The sequence below is a fragment of the Dipteris shenzhenensis genome, chromosome 18 (assembly GCF_047967505.1).
Source record: "Dipteris shenzhenensis isolate YYH24624 ecotype China chromosome 18, Dip_SZ_1.0, whole genome shotgun sequence".
Lineage (NCBI taxonomy): Eukaryota > Viridiplantae > Streptophyta > Polypodiopsida > Gleicheniales > Dipteridaceae > Dipteris > Dipteris shenzhenensis.
This window is the reverse complement of record NC_141613.1, coordinates 47,720,564-47,739,239: the sequence shown is the minus strand read 5'-3', so window position 1 is coordinate 47,739,239 and position 18,676 is coordinate 47,720,564. Positions and strand designations below refer to the sequence as shown.

At 43.3% G+C, this 18,676-nt stretch overlaps 1 pseudogene; it reads right to left on the bottom strand.

Moving 5' to 3' along the window:
• Positions 1-419: 419 nt before the first annotated feature.
• LOC147891331 (putative serine/threonine-protein kinase WNK11 pseudogene) lies at positions 420-1,901 on the bottom strand (annotated as a pseudogene).
• Between the last annotated feature and the right edge of the window lie 16,775 nt (positions 1,902-18,676).

Sequence of the window (18,676 nt, the reverse complement as noted above, 5' to 3'; positions counted from 1 at the left end):
TAAGGAAAAGCGTCCTCTCTTTAAAGTATTAAAACGTTTTATCAAATAGATATGCACATTAGCAAAGGAATGAAAGATCACAATCCAGCGCTATTGCCTTTCTTCCAAGCTCCATTGTATTTAGGTGAGCATTTTACATGCTTTACCCATGTTTTAAAGCCATTTCATTTACGTACTGGTTTGTTATAGGCACGCAACTCAATCCAGCATTACATGGCTATGCAAATTGAGTTACCTAATGAAGTTTTATGAAAACTAATGTCTTATCAAAACCTTTCCTCTCAAGACACTACACCATCCTATAGATCATGCGTTGCTTAAGAAGGTAATAATTGCATACACAATCAATCCAACTGCCTGCCAAGTGCCAACCAAATAAGCCGGTTGCCAACCGAAGTGGCGACGAAAAGAGAGATTTATCAGTAGGCTGTTGTAAAATATGGAAGAGGTCTCCAAAGACCTTGCAGATCGAGCTGGGAGGGGCCCTGTGCATTTAGGGGTTCCAGCAGATTGCCACCATCGTCCAGGTGAAAGAGGCCTGTCGATCCCACAATACTGACCCCTTGATCATTCTTGCAGGGAGCTGGAGCTGAAATTATCTTGCCCAGTATTGGATCGGTTTCCACCCCCGGCTCTTGCGTATGAGCTGTTAATGCTGCTATTTCCGCAGAGATTATGCGAGCAATCGGGAGCAACTCTGAATCTGGGAAATGCAGCGCTGCAACCATTTCCTCTGCTACGCTGTTCGGCGAGTCGTTTCTCAGGTCATAGGGAAACTGTATGTCGCGAAAACGGCGACCCGATTGTTCGATCCGGAGCTTCAGACGCAAGGTTGTTTCGTCTTCGATATTGCCCGTCAACCGATAGCTCCGGCTCGACGAAGGATTATGGTCGCAAACTGTAACTGGCTGATTAATTTCTGGCGGAGCCACGACTGCTTCCACTCCATTAAAGGAAGTGGTAGTACGATATTCCGGCTGGCAAAACGGAGACAGTTCACTGGGTGCAGCACTACAATCAGCTGAGAGCATAAAAGGGTCGCGCAACAAGTCCGCGGCTGCAGGCCGCTGAGATGCGGGTAACAAGCAGCGGGTGATGAAGCGCAACGCTTCGTCGTCCTTGACTGTGCGCAGGGACTGGGGTTGTACCCCACAAGTGACCTTCTTGTAGATGGCCGCTACGCTGTTGCATTCTGTATAGGGATAGTCTCCCGTGATTAATTCCAGCATGCACATTCCGAAGGAGTACACGTCCACGAGCTCGTCGTAATTCTCTTGGAAGATCTCGGGTGCCATAAACTCCGGAGTGCCTACGATCGCGTGGAGGCGATGGGTGTCGTCAAGAGGTGCAGCCGATCCGAAGTCGCCGATTTTGAGCGTAGGATAGCCGGCGCTGGATTTGACAAAGATGTTGTCGCACTTTAAATCTCTGTGAACGATGGGAGGAGTCTGGGAGTGGAGGTGAGCAAGTGCAGTCAAGATTTGGCGGCCCCAGCTCTTGATTACGGTTCTGCTGGCGTGCCCGCGATAGCTTAACAGGCTCGCAGAGCAGAGCTCCGTGATAAAACGGATTTGGCCGGTCTTGGGGTCGACCCAGTCATGGTAGAGCTTGAGAATCCCGTTGTGAGTAATGTTCCTGAGGAGGAGCAACTCCTGGCGCGCGACCTGCGCATCACAAGCCGAATCGATGCGCATGACTTGATTCCAAGCCACCTCCCTGCATTCCAAGCGATCGTATGCGCGGTAAACAGTTTTGACGGCCCCGTGGCCGAGCATCTCTGTGTAACGTCCATAGCGACCAGTGGGGTCGAGCTCCACAAAGTGGTCGTCTACCAAGGAGACGAAGTGAGGAGGCTGATGAGGCACCGGTTGGGAGAGGGGAGGCTGGTCCAATCCAGGCATTGGATTGGATGCTGCGGCTGAAGAGAGGCAGGAGCGGCGGAAGGAGAGGAGTAGAAAGGAGGGTATTTCATGGAGGAGGTGCATGGGAGTCGGCTGCTAACCACATTTTTAATCAAAGCCTTAAGGAACCGTTACATTCCTCCCACGCCTAGCCAAGGAAATGTGTGTAAAGAGAAATCCATCAATTAGTTAGACCTTAACGCAAAGCTACCCCCCCCCTTCTCTCTCTCTCTCTAACTCACACACACCTCTCTTATAGATAATCTTGAAAACAAGGTGAATTTCATTCATGTGGCTTGCCCAAGATGGTGCTCAAAGAAGGACTACAAATAGCAAATTGAAAGCTAAGAGAGAGAGAAGAAGAACTAGGATTTAAAGGGATACAAATAGCAAATCGGACTTTAGCCCAATCATAAAAAAGCAAATGAACGTAAAACGATTCGAAATTTCGCTTTCACTAAACAACTCGAGCGATTACTATAGCCTACATCCCATGGGCAGGCCAGAAACCTTTCAACCACCTTACAACCTTCGAAGATGAATAGCTAAATAGTTTCATAAATTATTACGTCCCCAGTTTGTGTGTGACTGCTCAATCTGAGTGTGGGCCTTGGACTTAGCCACTCTATTGGCCAATTTTTGTATGCCAGGTTTTTTAGGGACTACCCGCCCAGCATCTTTTTTTTCAAAAAAATAAAAAGAGTTCAAGGTGTATATATACACCTTCTTGGTGTTAAAATTATACCCTTTAAGCATAAAACAGACCCATCAACAGGATCAAAAATTGATCCTTGGATGCCAAAATTTGTTTTACATGAAAGTTCATCTATTCTACACTTTTCTCTACATTCTTCTTAACCTCTATCTGGTGAGACACACACACACACACACACTTTTTTTTTTTTTTGGCGCCCACACACACACATACACACATACATACATGGATACATGCAGGCATTTTATGGATGCAATTCTTTCGTTAGCCACATCCAAAAATAAAGGAAATGTAAAGCTAAGGTAATGTTAGAGGTTTTTTGTTCATGAAACCTAAAAATAGGTCACATGTTTACATATCTTTGAATACATATTTTGTAAAAATAGTTGAACACATATCCAGTGATATTATAGTACTTTATATAATCAAAAAATCTAAAAATGATTGTTTCATAATACATCAATCTCTCAACCCAGACAAAGCCACGCAACACATCTCATGTGCCCCCAGTCTAAGGTCAACACGTGCCTGAGCCCATGATACTACATCAAATACAATTTTGGTAATGAATGCTGGAGAAATTGCACAAGAAGACAATAATAGTGATGCCCATGATAATAGCAATAAGGATTGCCAAAACTGCCATCATGGACATTTTGATAATGAAAACATGACAAAATAATATCTCATGAATCCCAACTTAATTAATTTATTGCAAGAAAAAATGAAATGTATGTATATGTATATGTATATGTATATGTATATGTGTGTACACACACACACATGCACACATACATATATACATGCATACACACATACACAGAGAGAGAGAGAGAGAGAGAGAGAGAGAGAGAGAGAGAGAGAGAGAGAGAGAGACACCCACACGTGCACACACACCAAATATGCAGGCCTTGTGGTACTTTATGCTTTTCAGGAATCTGCAAGCATACGTTTGTTGGAAGAAGAGGGAGAGAGGAGTGAGACACAAGATTGCTCCCAAAAGTAGTGAGTGTATTCATGTATCATGGACATATATATGGTTGAGGACTAGGTTGAGTTAGGGCGAGCTATATATAGCTCTAACACCTCCAGCTCAAACTAGGCCCTCTGGCTACTGATGAAAAAATCCTTGGGGAGTACCCACTATATGAAAATCGAAGTTTAAAATGTATAATAGTGGTCATAGACCTTGTTTAAGATAAATATAGTGCAAATTCTAACGTACATCATGGTACAATTTACATATGTACAGTGCACTTTGTGAAGTGCATCATGGTATAATGGAGATATATGCAGTGTAGATCGTACAGTGGAGATATTTACAATGCAAATCGTGAAGTACATCGTGGTATAGTGCAGATATAGACAATACATATCGTGAAGATACCCCTTCTCGTGCTAGTTTTAGCCTTAAGACTCAAGCAGGGAATGGCTTGATATAGCCAGCAAGTTCATCCATCTTAGACTATATTGTTTTGGCAAAAATTTTGACTTTTTTGTTGCTCATGTACATGTTCCTCCTAGATGTAAATCAAATAATCATTAGATGTGAGTCGTATAATCAAGTGTATCATTAGTTATTGAATATAGTGATTATATCCTTACATAGATATTGCCTTTAATGCAATTGGCCTCATGAGTTATTTGAATGGATTACATTTTGGTGTATATGTGGATGTGTATGAACTGGCACATCCTTTCAGTATTAACATAGGATGTTATACACTATACCGTGCCAAGGTTTCCTTCGCAGTCTGCAAATACAACTTTGAGGATTTCGTTTGACTTTTTCATTAATATAAACCAGACAAAGAAGAGTCTCTCTTTTCTCATATAATATACATTTATCACGGCTTTCTCAAACATAAACATGATATTATTAGCCTGTCATACTCAAGATAAGTTGGCCATACTCATGATAAGAGAAATTGCTAGTTTCCTATTATACTGCCATGAGTTGATCATGCTCATGATAAGAGAAATTGCTAGTTTTCCTATTATACTACCATGATACCTAAGAAAAATTTACCACATCAAACATCATGGATAGCCTATTGGACCTGAAAGCATATAGTTGATATTTCATAGGGTTGTCTTTTCCTACATATTTATACTCTTTCAAGTGCACTTTTACCATTAGTGCTATGTTGATCATGGCTCTCTCAAAGATAATCATGATATTATTACCATGGATCGGTGAAGATACACGTTTATGGTCATATTATGCTATGAAGCATATCCAGGTTTGCATAAGGATTTGTGTTTATCTATACATTTTCTCATGCAGATAATAACAGTGTGCAGCCTGCACAGGCAATTGTGTGAAAGATATTATACTTTGGAGTACATGAAAATCTATCATATTTAACTAATTATTCAATATTAGTTTAAAGGACACTATTACTTCAAGTAGATTCATATTTACTTATCATACGCAACTGTGTTTAAGAATGCATGCATGTTTTCATGATCACTTAAATGACTTAAATTATGCTACTTAGTGGCAAATGGTGGTCCTTGCCTTTTTACTGATTACTGCAAGATTACTTATTGATTATTTGTTGGATAGTGGTCTATGTCCTTTTCATTGATTACTGCATGGTTACTTCGTGATTACTTACTGGATGATGGTCCGTGCCTCTTTGTTGATCTCACTAGACTTAATTCTCGTATGCCTAGATGTTTTGAATTCCTGGATGTTTCTTATTCCTGGTTGTTTCGCACTTCTAGATGCCCAGATGCTTGTGTTTTCCAGATGTTCCTTATTCTCGGTTGTTCTATACTTCTGGATGCGTAGATGCTTGTGTTTCCTGGATGTCTGGATGCTTCTGTTCCCAGATGTTCCTTATTTTTTGTTGTTCTATAATTTTGGATCTCGAGATGCTTGCATTTCCTGGATGGCCGGATGTTTAAGTATATCGGATGCTCGGATGTTTTGGTATTCTGCATGCCTAGATGTTTGCTATTTCGCATGCTCGGATGTTTTGGTATTCCGTATGCTCAGATGTGGTGGTATTCTGGATGCCCGGATGTTTCACTACTACACACGGGCCTTATTCCGATGGTTAAGCACCAATGTTTAGCGCACGTGGGGTGCTAAACATCGATATGCAAAGCGGGTTTAAAAAGTATCGCTATATAGCGACACTTGCCAGACTTGTATAAGGTCATTATATAGCGACATTTTACAGAGAGTGTTTTTCCCCATACCAACCTTTAAAGATAGTTTTACCCAATGACAAAAAAAAAAAATCTTTTCATACATGTTTGATCCTTTGAAAGAATAAAAGTACAAAAGCATGTACATCAAGTTTGAAGCTCATATATTCATGTCCAAGTTTGAGATGAAAAAAATCAATGAAGAGCATTTACATCAACGGCTTTCCTGAGCCAAGTCTAGTGCACCAAACAAGTCTATCTCCAACTCTATACCGAGTTGATCTCCTATATCATCATCGTACTCTGGCATCGTACGTTCACCTAAGACTTGATTATCTTCTTCAATAAAGTTGGGTGATTCTTAATGATCGTCATCTTCTTCCTCAATATCGTGATCTCCATCTTCCTCCTGTACGATGTCATTATGCACATCTTCCTCTTGGCTCATATTGTGATCTTCATCTTCTTCACTAGATCCATCTGGATCAATTGGATCTGGCATTGGTAGTGGCATCTCCATATCCACATCTCTATCTTCAAAAACTTGCTTACTTTGTGGTGCAACTTGGATCACGTACCACCATCTTGGATCAAAATGATCCGGATGAAAAACCACCTATATTGAAGATGGGTGCCAAATGCCATCAATTATATGAAATTATGCTTAAGTACATGTACCAATTGATATTTAAAAATGAAAGATTCAATTAATTAAATCATTAGTATGCACGTGCTCACAATGCTTGAGAAGAACAAAGATTGTTGTAAATAGCTCTAAACCATTTTACATCAAGAATGAAAATACTAAATCGTATGAAATCAATTTCATAGATTTCGCATATGGTCCCACAATAATCCAATTGCAAGGAGAGAAAATTGGTATCCGAAGCACTTGCTCCGCTATCTTGTGTGAAGTTAGCCATGACTCCACAATAATAAGTGACTCTCTTTCAATCGATGTGTTCCACGCAAAAATGTCATAAGTATGTCTAGGAGCTCTGGAAATATCAAAGACCCGTACTCCTGTCCATAAGATCTGCCTCTATCAAAGATGCCATGTACACGGCCTCAGACTCGGACATCACGTGTGCATTGCCCCTAAAAATAGAATCCATCATGTCCACCATATCGTCATCATCATCTGGCACATTCGGGAGACTATACTCCTTCTTAAAGTATGAAGGTATATGCACACCCTCGCCACCCTCCTCATCTTGTCTCAAGGTTTCATGTAAATATAAGATCTTGTCTCAAGATTTCGTGTGGTGTATGCATGCAATGATTAATCACGAATAGCATTGACTTTTTGATCATTCATCACCACGTGCACCACCAACGGTGGGTATTGGTTTGGGCTCCTCCCCATACATCCTCAAGTGGCGCATGACAATACGACATTGATGTCGTACTTCTCGCTTGCAATGATTGCAATGACAATACAACCCCTCCATAAGACACTTGGTGCTCCCAAGCATTGGCGCATCATCTGACAAGATTCCACTCGTCCCTTCCATCTGCACACCTCCAAAATCACAGCACAAAATGCAAGGAAATCCATTAAGATCCAACAAATAGCCACCCATGAGCTCTTTTCCTCTCTTCTTAGATCAAGTGCCCTAAACTATCGCTATATAGCAACGCTTTGCCTTGTTTCGTTGCTATATAGCGATGATTTTAGGGTATAAGTATATAGCGACACTTTTAGGGTATAAGTGTCACTATATAGCGACTAACTAGTGTCGCTATATACTGACGCTGGGGGACTAAAACCCGAAACCCCGCGCGATGCTATCTTTCACAACTCTATTACGAGAAAAGTGAAAATCTCTCCTTTCATGTTATATTTGGCGACCTCGCTTTCCTCCTCTATTCCCCACACCCACACTCCTCACCCCTACCAAGCCCCTCTCCCAACACTTGTGCTCTCTCTCCACCCTTCTCCCTCTTTGCTTGTGTGAAAGGAAGTTTTTCAAGAAGGTGTGCCTCTTTAAGAAATGTAGGTTCATTTTTTGTGAGATTTCATTTTGTGAGTGTTGAAGCATGTTTCTCCTTGCATTGCTAAGCCTACATGCTAATTTTCATGCTTGATTTTCAGAGATTAAGGACAAAAAATTAGATTTGGTGAAAGAAAGAAGACTCATCTTTTCTCTTTTTGGTATTTCTCTTCCTTCTCTTTCCCTTCCTTTCGTGCTTTCTCCTTGTTTGTGAGCTTATGCTTGTCCTCTCAATCCAATCCCTTTGGAAAGTTGCTTCTCCAAACTCCTCCTTCCTCTAACTAGTCATCTGAAAAATGGTATGTTTTCTCTCTTTTGTAGGGCCAGTCCACAAAACACTGAGCGAGACTTTTCCAAGTAAGAAAGTGCTTCCTCTTTTTTCCTTTTTTTATTTCTGTTATTTGCATTGGCCTGCAGCTAGCGCTTTAAGCGCTAGGTACAGTGATGGCCATAGGAACCCTTTCTTCCCCTCTCTTCTCTTATTCCCTATTCTTCCCCTCTTTTCCTCTTTTCCTCCCTCTTTCCCCCCTCTTCCCTCCCTCTCTTATTTCCTCTTCTTCCTCTCTTTTCTTCTTTTCCCCTCTCTTTTTTCCTTCTCTTTTCTACTCTTCCTTCTCTTCTTTTCCCCTCTCTTATTTCCTCTCTTTCATCCTCTTTTCTCTTCTTTTCATAAGCATATGCATTTGCCTATGCTTATGCTCATATGCTTATGCTTATGCATGAGCATATGCTTATATGCTCATATGCTTTTCCCCTCTCTTTTTTCCTTCTCTTTTCCCCTCTTCCTTCCTCTTCCTTCTCTTCTTTTCCCCTCTCTTATTTCCTCTCTTTCATTCTCTTTTCTCCTATTTTCATAAGCATATGCATTTGCCTATGCTTATGCTCATATACTTATGCTTATGCATGAGCATATGCTCATATGCTCATGCATAAGCATAAGCATATGCTCTCTCTCCTTTTCTCTTTTTTCCTCTCTTTTCTTCTTTTCCCCTCTCTTTTTTCCTTCTCTTTTCCCCTCTTTCTTTCTCTTCTTTTCCCCTCTCTTATCTCCTCTCTTTCATCCTCTTTTCTCTTCTTTTCATAAGCATATTCAGTTGTCTATGTATCTCTTTGTTAAGCATATGCATATGCTTTCTCTCTTTTTCTCTTTTTTCCCCTCTTTTCTTCTTTTCTCCTCTCTTTCTTATTGTCCCCTCTTCTTTCTCCTTCTCTTATGCTTATGCTCTTTTCCCCTCTCTTTTATCATTCTTTTTTCCCCTCTTCATTCCTTTTCCTTCTTTTCTTTTCCCCTCTCTTATTTCCTCTCTTTCATCCTCTTTTCTCTTCTTTTCATAAGCATATGCATTTGCCTATGCTTATGCTCATATGCTTATGCTTATGCATGAGTAGCTGCTAATATGCTCATATGCTTTCCCCCTCTCTTTTTTCCTTCTCTTTTCCCCTCTTCCTTTCTCTTCTTTCTCTTCTTTTCCCCTCTCTTATTTCCTCTCTCTCATCCTCTTTTCTCTTCTTTTCATAAGCATATGCATTTGCCTATGCTTATGCTTATGCATGAGCATATGCTCATATGCTCATGCATAAGCATAAGCATATGCTTTCTCTCTTTTTATCTTTTTTCCCCTCTTTTCTTCTTTTCTCCTCTCTTTTCTTATTTTCCCCTCTTCTTTTTCCTTCTCTTATGCTTATGCTCTTTTCCCCTCTCTTTTTTCATTCTCTTTTCCCCTCTTCCTTCCTCTTCCTTCTCTTCTTTCACCAGGCTCTCTTATTTCCTCTCTTTCATCCTCTTTTCTCTTCTTTTCATAAGCATATATATTTGCCTATGCTTATGCTTATGCATGAGCATATGCTCATATGCTCATATGCTTTTCCCCTCTCTTTTTCCTTCTTTTCTCCTCTTTCTTCCTCTTCCTTCTCTTCTTTTCCCCTCTCTTATTTCCTCTCTTTCATAAGCGTATGCATTTGCCTATGCTTATGCTTAGCTGCGATGGTACCTTAATGTAGCAATTTCTCAGTAGCAAAACCCATTCGATACAATGCTACTTCCCACCCATCATTCAGTAAATTATTTGTCATCTCTAGTATCACATCAGGATCCATCGGCTTTCTATAATCCACCATTGCTGCATCAAGCTTAACCTTATTGTCCTCAAAGTAATGAAGCTCGAGAGTCCTTAAAGGAATTTGGATTAGATTGCCACCACCCCTGGATAAGAAGCACATCAAGAAAGGCTGCAAGACTTGAATGGCAGTGCCTTCCAAGACAGTCATATGATTACGTAGGACTATACCATGGTATACTTTTGAAAGTAAATACCCAAATGCAGATATCAAACTCGCATACAAGGCATCCCTTTGTGATTCTGTCATGAACAGGACCAACGTTGATCTTTTCTTATCTGCCATAGGACCTTCTACGATAAACCACACAAGTTCAAGTATCCGTGACACTGCAAGGTCTTGCAATTCATCTATGAAAAATACGCATGGCTTCTCCCAAGCATGACCGCTCATTGTTATGAAATGCTCTGTATCAATGCCATTGATGTGTGCAAATTTTGTATCATTCTCTGATAGCAGGATATCATAGGAGAAGCTGAATGGAGAACCATCATCTAAACCACCAATTGCTCTACCTTGGGTAGTGGACTGCAAGGCCTTTTTCTTGATGTCCATATATTCTGTCTCAAAACCTTTGGCATTTTAGCTCTTAGATCCTTTGTTGGTGTGGCATCTGCATCCATTGAAGCCAACCACTTTCTAGCCCATGTCTTATCAAGGAGTTGACCTAGGCTAAGTGCTTTCTTCTTATCCAGATCAATTGACTTGCCAGCTAACTCATCATCACATTTCAATAAAAATAATAGTGCCGAGAGAGCAGCCTCACTTTGAACCATTCGGGTGACCACTTCATCCAAGCTGCTATGCTTGCTCTTCTTTCCAAAGAAGCAGTCACCACTTAGGATCTTCTTGCATACTTCTTCTGTTATTGCATCTGGAACAAACCTTAATGCTCTCCACCAAACAATAGACATCGGTTTCTTTATTTCTTTCCTCTGAGTCGCAATGTGCTCTGGTGCCTCAAAGGATATCTTCCGTGTTTCATATGCTTGGCAAACATCCACGATGCTCTGAAACACTGAGTCCTCGCAGAATACAATGCAAGTAACATCCTTGTATCTTGCAACAGCGATGCTCAAATCCTTTGTCTCAACCGTATTACTTGGTATGCCTTGCATATTGCTTACAACACCTTTCAAGCATCTATAGAACCGAGTCCTCTTTGCCACATGTACTCAGATGTAGGTCTCCTGCCCTTCACTGTTTGTGGCTTTCCACAGCCCATCCATAACTCCCTTGCCTTTATCAAGATCTCAAAAAGAGAAGAGCTTTTTTTCCACCTAAATGGAGCAGAATTCAGCCTTTCTGATTCTAGAATGTACTTCGAGTCATCATTAAATATGCATATATGACAAATGACCCGTGGAAACTTTTCCATCCACTCAATCTGTGGTAAGTTTCCTTTTCTTCCCTCATCAAGGGCGATCCTGCAAGCTTCACAAAAGTGTTGCCCATCAATGGGCTCAAACTTGCATCTTTCCAAGAATCAATTCTTTGCCAGCATGTATCTCTCCTCGATGTCAGTCCCATATCGGCTTTGGTACAAAGCCTCTCCACGAACAAAGTCACTCCTTCTAAAGTTCTCAAAAGCATCAAGAAAGTCCACGCGCTTTTGAAATGTGACATCAGGCAATGTAGGATCATCTTCTTGAAGTCTCTTAAATGCCATAGAACGAAGAGTGATATTAGTGGCAACTGGAGTTCTTGTTTTCCTCGTATCTTCATACAATTTGCGTGCAAATGTCTTATCTAGCTTTTTTTTATTTGTGAACAATGAAGCTCGATCAATAAGTATTGTGGCCACGCTGAATTGTGAAAATCCCCAAACGTATCCCTCATCCTCTGGAGGATGTAAGTCTGCCACACTTATAGAAAAGTCTTGGAGACTTGTATCTTTTTCTTGCGGATCCTCCTCTTCATCGCTATCCAATTTTTCGCTTGGTTTTAAGTAACCTGCACCTGAACGATCTACACGTGGAGTAGGAGTTATTTTTGCTCTCTTTCTGGAAATAGCTGTAGAACTTGAATCTGCTCCACGATCACTCCTTCTTGTTCCTATAGTTACAGCAGTCGATGGTGTAGGTACAGTTGGAGATACTGTAGTTACTCTTGCTGGAGATACTGTACTTACTCTTGCCGGAGTTACCGTAGTTATCGCCACAGATATTGGCGGTACTTGAGGGTTATATGTTATAGATGGCATACTTACTATTGCACTTACCGCTACTGAAGGTACAACACCACCACTTGGAAATGCATCCCACATTTTCTTCAATGCTTCTAAGGCACTAAGTAATTCTTGGGATCCCTCAATTGAATCTGGTAAGGGCTTCAAGAAGTGCTTGTGAGTAACTCGTAACTTGTAAACCACCTCGTCATTCTTTCCTTTGCACACAACTTCTATCAAATTGTTTTCTTTAATGTTAATGTTTGAGACCATGCCACCATTTCTTACTGCCTCTGTAGAATATTTCACGCTTGATACATTCTCTGCAGTGATTACCAAAAAATACTTTGATTTACGCTCCATAAAATACCAAGCATGTTCAAGGTATTTGAAAGACACCTTGGGACCAAAACTGGAAGCCATAGTTTTCTAAAAAACAATCAAAAATAAAAAATTTTACAATGATTTTCAAACTCAAAATATTAAATAAATTTCTAATTAAATATTCTTTTAAGTTTTAATTTTTAAAATAAAATAAATTTATTTATTTTTTATCTTTAGATTATTTTATTTTAATTAATTAATTTATTTTTATATTTAAAATTTAATTTAATTTTTTAATTTTTTTAAAAGTTTTATTTATTTTAACTTTTTTATTTTTTAAAAATAAATTAAGTTAATTAGTTTTTTTCATCCGCCTCTCCCTTCCCGTCTCCTCGCCCCTGCCCCTTCCCCGCGCCCCTCCCCTTCCCCTCCCCCTCCCCCGGCCCCCCTTCCCCCTGTTGCATGCGCAACAAGTGGGGGGTTAACCCCCCCTCCCCTCCCCTCCCTCGTCCCCACCCCTTCCCCTGCCCCTCCCCTTCCCCTGTACTTATCGCTGCTGAAGGTACAACACCACCACTTGGAAATGCATCCCACATTTTCTTCAATGCTTCTAAGGCACTAAGTAATTCTTGGGATCCCTCAATTGAATCTGGTAAGGGCTTCAAGAAGTGCTTGTGAGTAACTCGTAACTTGTAAACCACCTCGTTATTCTTTCCTTTGCACACAACTTCTATCAAATTGTTTTCTTTAATGTTGATGTTTGAGACCATGCCACCATTTCTTACTGCCTCTGTAGAATATTTCACGCTTGATACATTCTCTGCAGTGATTACCAAAAAATACTTTGATTTACGCTCCATAAAATACCAAGCATGTTTAAGGTATTTGAAAGACACCTTGGAACCAAAATTGGAAGCCATAGTTTTCTGAAAAACAATCAAAAATAAAAAATTTTACAATGATTTTCAAACTCAAAATATTAAATAAATTTCTAATTAAATATTATTTTAAGTTTTAATTTTTAAAATAAAATAAATTTATTTATTTTTTTATCTTTTTAAATTATTTTATTTTAATTAATTAATTTATTTTTATATTTAAAATTTAATTTAATTTTTTAATTTTTTTAAAAGTTTTATTTATTTTAACTTTTTTATTTTTTAAAAATAAATTAAGTTAATTAATTTTTTTCATCCGCCTCTCCCTTCCCGTCTCCCCGCCCCTGCCCCTTCCCCGCGCCCCTCCCCTTCCCCTCCCCCTCCCCCGCCTCCTCTTCCCCCTGTTGCATGCGCAACAAGTGGGGGGTTAACCCCCCCTCCCCTCCCCTCCCTCGTCCCCGCCCCTTCCCCTGCCCCTCCCCTTCCCCTCTCCCCCACCCACCTGTTGGGGGGGTTAACCCCCCCTCCCTGCCTCCCCTCCCCCTCCCCCACCCCCGCCCCTTCCCCGTGCCCCTCCCCTTCCCCTCCCGCTCCCGCGCCCCCCCTCCCCCTTGTTGCATGCGCAACAAGTGGGTGGGGGGGGAATTTCCCCCTTAACCCTCCCTCCCCTCCCTTCCCCCTCCCGTGCCCCCCGCCCCTTCCCCTCCCGTGCCCCTGCCCCCCCTCCCCCCTGTTGCATGTGCAACAGGTGGGGGGGTTAACCTCCCCTCCCTGCCTCCCCGCCCCGACCGTTCCCCCTCCCCTGCCCCTTTCCCTCCCCCTCCCCGGTGCCCTTGTCCCCCCTCCCCACGCCCCCCTCTCTTCCACCTCCCCCGTGCCCCTCGCCCTCCCCCCCTCCCCCCTGTTGCGCACGCAACAGGGGGGGCCCTCCTCGCCTCCCATCCCCCTCCCCTAACCCTCCCTCCCCCCTCCCCCTCGCCCCTCCCCTCCCCCCCCTCCTCGTCGGCTCCCCCTCCCCCATGCCCCTCGCCCTCCCCTCCCTCCCCCCTGTTGTGTGCGTAACTGGTGGGGGGGGGATCCCCCCCCCATCAGTTGCACACACAATAGTGGGGAGGGAGGGAAGGGTGATCCCCCCACCTGTTGCGCACGCAACGGGGGGGCCTCCTCCCCCTCCCCGCCCCCTCCTGCTCCCCGCACCCTCCCCCTCCGCCCACCCCTTTCCCTCCCCCTCCCCTGCGCCCCTCCCCTCCCCCCCTCCCCCGCGCCCCTCGCCCTCCCCTCCCTCCCCCCTGTTGCGTGTGCAATAGGTTGGGGGGGGATCCCCCCCCCTCCCCCTCCCCCTCCCCTCCCTCACCCCGCCCCGCCCCCCTCCCCCTCCCCGTGCCCCTCACCCCCGCCCCCTCCTCTTCCCCTGCCCCTGTCCCTCCCCCGTGCCCCTCCCCTCTCCCCCCTCCTCGTCGGAGGGATGCGGGGGAGGGGAAGGGGGCAGGGGAGGGGGAGGGGGGGCACGGGGGAGGGAAAGGGGGCAGGGCGGGGCGGGGCGAGGGAGGGGGAGGGGGACGGGGGGCACGGGGGAGGGGAAGGGGGCAGGGCGGGGGAGGGGGAAGGGGGGCACGGGGGAGGGGAAGGGGGTGGGGCAGGGGCGGGGGAGGGGAGGAAGGGAGGGACGGTGGGGAAGGGGAGCGAGGGGCCACGGGGAGGGGGAGGGGAAGGGAGGGACGGTGGGGAGGGAGGGGCCTGCGGGGAGGGGGAGGCGGAGGGAGAGGAAGGGAGGGGGAAGGGCCGGCAGGGAGGGAGAGGAGGGGAAGGGAGGGGAAGGGGAGCGGAAGGGAAGGCAGGGAGAAGAGGGGAAGGGGGAGGAGAGGGGAAGGGAGGGGGAGGGGAGGAGAGGAAGCCAGAGGAGGGAGGGGAGAAGCGGGAGGAGAGGGGAAGGGAGGGGGAGAGAAGAAGCGGGAGAAGAAGGGGGAGGAGAGGGGAAGGGAGGGGGAGGGGAGGGCAAGGGAGGGGAGGGAGGAGAGGGGAAAGGAGGGGAGAGAGGAAGCGGGAGAAGAGGGGATGGGAAGCAAGAGGGGAGGGAGGGAGGGAGTACCTAGGTGGAGAGGTGGTGGAGCTCCAGGAAAGTTGTGAGAGAGAATGAGGAGAGTTGTGAGAGAGAATGAGGAGAAGTAGAGTTTTATAGAAAATGGGTAGCTTTTAGGTCAAGTCAGCTTTTTTTAGTTTTTAAGGTTTTTTTAGTTCTTTTATGTTCACTATAAGTAAGCTTTTATCTCTTCAAAAGCTCCCCAGATAGACTTCCATAGGGGACTCCCCTTGGATTTACAAGCTTCAGGGTTAAAAAGAGCAGAAATAAAGGGATACTTTTTCCAGTTAGGTGCCCTGCATGGTCTAATATAATTCATGTTACTCAATAGCAACTGGGCCCAATCCTCCTCTAGATGGAGAGCAGCTTTGATAATCCAGGTGGCAGAAAGTCTTTTGGTAGTAGAGGAAATGTCAATCACCCCTAGACCCCCTTCTTCTTTGGGTTTGGGCATCATGTATGTTGCGACCAACAAGAAATCCATATTGCTTTGGATGAAGACAAGCTGCTAGCAAAAATGTAAGGTGCATGGCGATGGTTTTGGAGATAATTTTGTATGCTTCATTGAGCATTGTAAGCAGGCGCCATTCGCCAGTTGAGAGCTTGTTGATTCCCTTTGAAATTAATGTGATTACATCAGTATTAACAGAGGCCAACAAGCCACCAAGATGGCAACAAGAATTCAAAAAAATAGTGAGATCAGATCCGCAAACCTTCTACTAGCATGGGTAAAAATCGATGGGGATTCTGTAAGGACTTGGAGTTCTATCTCTTGCAATAGAAAGAACCACGAATTTAAGCTTTGCTCCTAAAAAATTTATTTGAACCATATGTGATTCAAAGTCATAGATAATGCACTCGATAGGCTACAGAAATGAATGCACATCTACCTCATTGTCTTCAACTAGAGGAGGAGAAGAACATACAATGCTTGAGAGATGCCAATGAAACACTTCAAAATGTTATCTAGTTATCTCAGATCCCTACTCATCCAAAATAGCTAAAATATTCTCTTTACTTAATTTGTCTTTGACAATCCTGAAGAAGAACTCTGACTCGTCAATCACCAACATCCATCCACCTGAGTCCTCCCTATACTTTAGTTGATGCAAGCTTACACTGCTCCGATCTTTGTAGGTGCACTTCAATGGTGTGGTGCAATGGAGGAAGCTATAGATCCTTGGAAGATTCTTGACCAGCAGCTCAGACTAAAGCACGCATCCTATGGAGCACAGTTTCACTCAACGACGAGTTCAAGGTTGCAAGTGACCATAGTCTTGGAGTTCAATTGTTCCAAGACCAGTGCAAAAGGTTATGCTGTAGATGGATCCTTAAGTTGCAAGTTGTTGCTCAGCCTTGGGCATGCATAGCTAGATGCTTGATTTAGTAGCAAGAGGTGCTAGGGATATGTGAAGGATTGGCCACTTGGCAAGAGCTACCACTGAGAAAATTTCAAATTTGACTGTGCCATTCGGATGTTCTCTCAAAGCTCATTGTAGTGTGGAGGAAACATTTGGGTGACTGGTGCTAGCAAGGTTCATCACCCCTAAGAGGAGATGCGGCACTAAGCTTGAACATTTGGATTAACCCATGGCCTTTCATGAATGGACTAGCACCAATCCAAATAAGCCCACAGATGGTTGTGATCTAGAGGTCAGGATTGAGGAATTGCCCCATGATATGCTACAGCTCGGTGCACAACTGCAACCAATATATCTCCAACAACAGCAGCCACCAGAGCTTGAGGAAAGACCAGCACTAGAGCCTGCGGCTACATCATCACTAGAATTGCCCATCGACGCCATGCCAATCGATGAGCCACAAGGGGAGCTAGTGCCAGATCAACTTAATGACTATTGTACACAAGGGTCTGAAATACCATTGGAACAACCTCCCCCAAGTACTACAGACCTTAGAAATTTTGTTAGATCCCCCCCATAAAAAGGATCTACATAGCCTGATAAATCTGTCCAAACCAGTTTTGGATGGAGACCAACAAGATAGATAGAAGATAACAATAGGATAGAGATAATGATTAAGGACTAGTTTCCTACCATCCAGATTGGTTTGAAGCTTCTCCATTTGTCTAGCTTTTTCTGGAATCTATCCAATAGCCAGTCCCACCTCTATTTCATTGTGACATCAAACCCCATTGGTATCCCTAAGAGTCTGAAAACTGTACCTTTTTATATCTTCATGCATCCTAGCCGTTGGAGAACCACCTAATCTTTTCCACTGAGAGTAGCATATCCTATTTTGGAGGATTGATACATGAACGTGACGCTTGACAAAAAACTTCCAGGCAATCCATTACACACTTGACATCTTGATCAATGTTTCTAGGAGTAAGGGTGGTATCATCAGCAAACTGTTGGCATAATAATTGTTTACCATTACTGAGTTCTATCCCTTTCAGAGATCCCTCTTGTATTTGACTTTTGAGAAGCCATCCTAGAGAATCTGCAGCAATTGCAAATAGAAGAGGAGCTAGAGGGCAGCCTTGTCTGATTGATCTCTTGAGAAAGAAGGGGTCACTCATAATACCATGGACATTGACCCTAGCTGTAGCATTAGTGAGCAAAAGCTTAACACTAGAGACAAAGAAGGGGCCCATTCCCATATTCTACAAAGATTGACCTTCCCAAATGTTGATGATAGCTTCAAGAAGGTGACGTCCTTTGATGAACCCTTTTTGCTCTAGAAGAACCCAATCCTTCATTTTGCCTTGAATCGTTAGAGCCAAAGCTTTGGCAAAAATCTTGTAGCTACAGTTTAACATTGTAAGAGGTCTCCAATTTTTTAACTCATCCTTAGGGCCCTCCTTAGGAATCAGTTTTATATTTCCTCCATTTATCTGAAGGGGAAGACAACCTTCCATAACACTTTCTTGCCATAGCAGTAAAAGGTATGGCCCAAAAAGATTTGTAGAATTCAATAGGTATACCATCTTCCCCTGGGTCTTCCCATCTGCCATGACATTCACAGCTTCTTTCAACTCCTCTCAGACTGAAGGGTTTTTCTAGATAGGGGAGGTCAAAAGATTTAACAACCTTATCCCTTATTATTTGGCAGAGTTCTCTTGCTCTCTGGGTGTCCTCATTAGGAGAGCAAGTGCTGGAGAGTAGATCCTTGAAGTGGTTCTAAATATATTCAATATTCTCCTCGGGGTTGTTTAATTGAGGGCCATTTGGTCTTTTATGGAGGGGAATTTCCTCCTGACATCTTTTCCTTCTGATAATTCTAAAATGTTCATTAATTTTAAATAGTTATACATTTTAATGTTGTAAGTTTAAATAGGTTGCACACTAGGATATAATATTATATTTTAAAATATGTATTT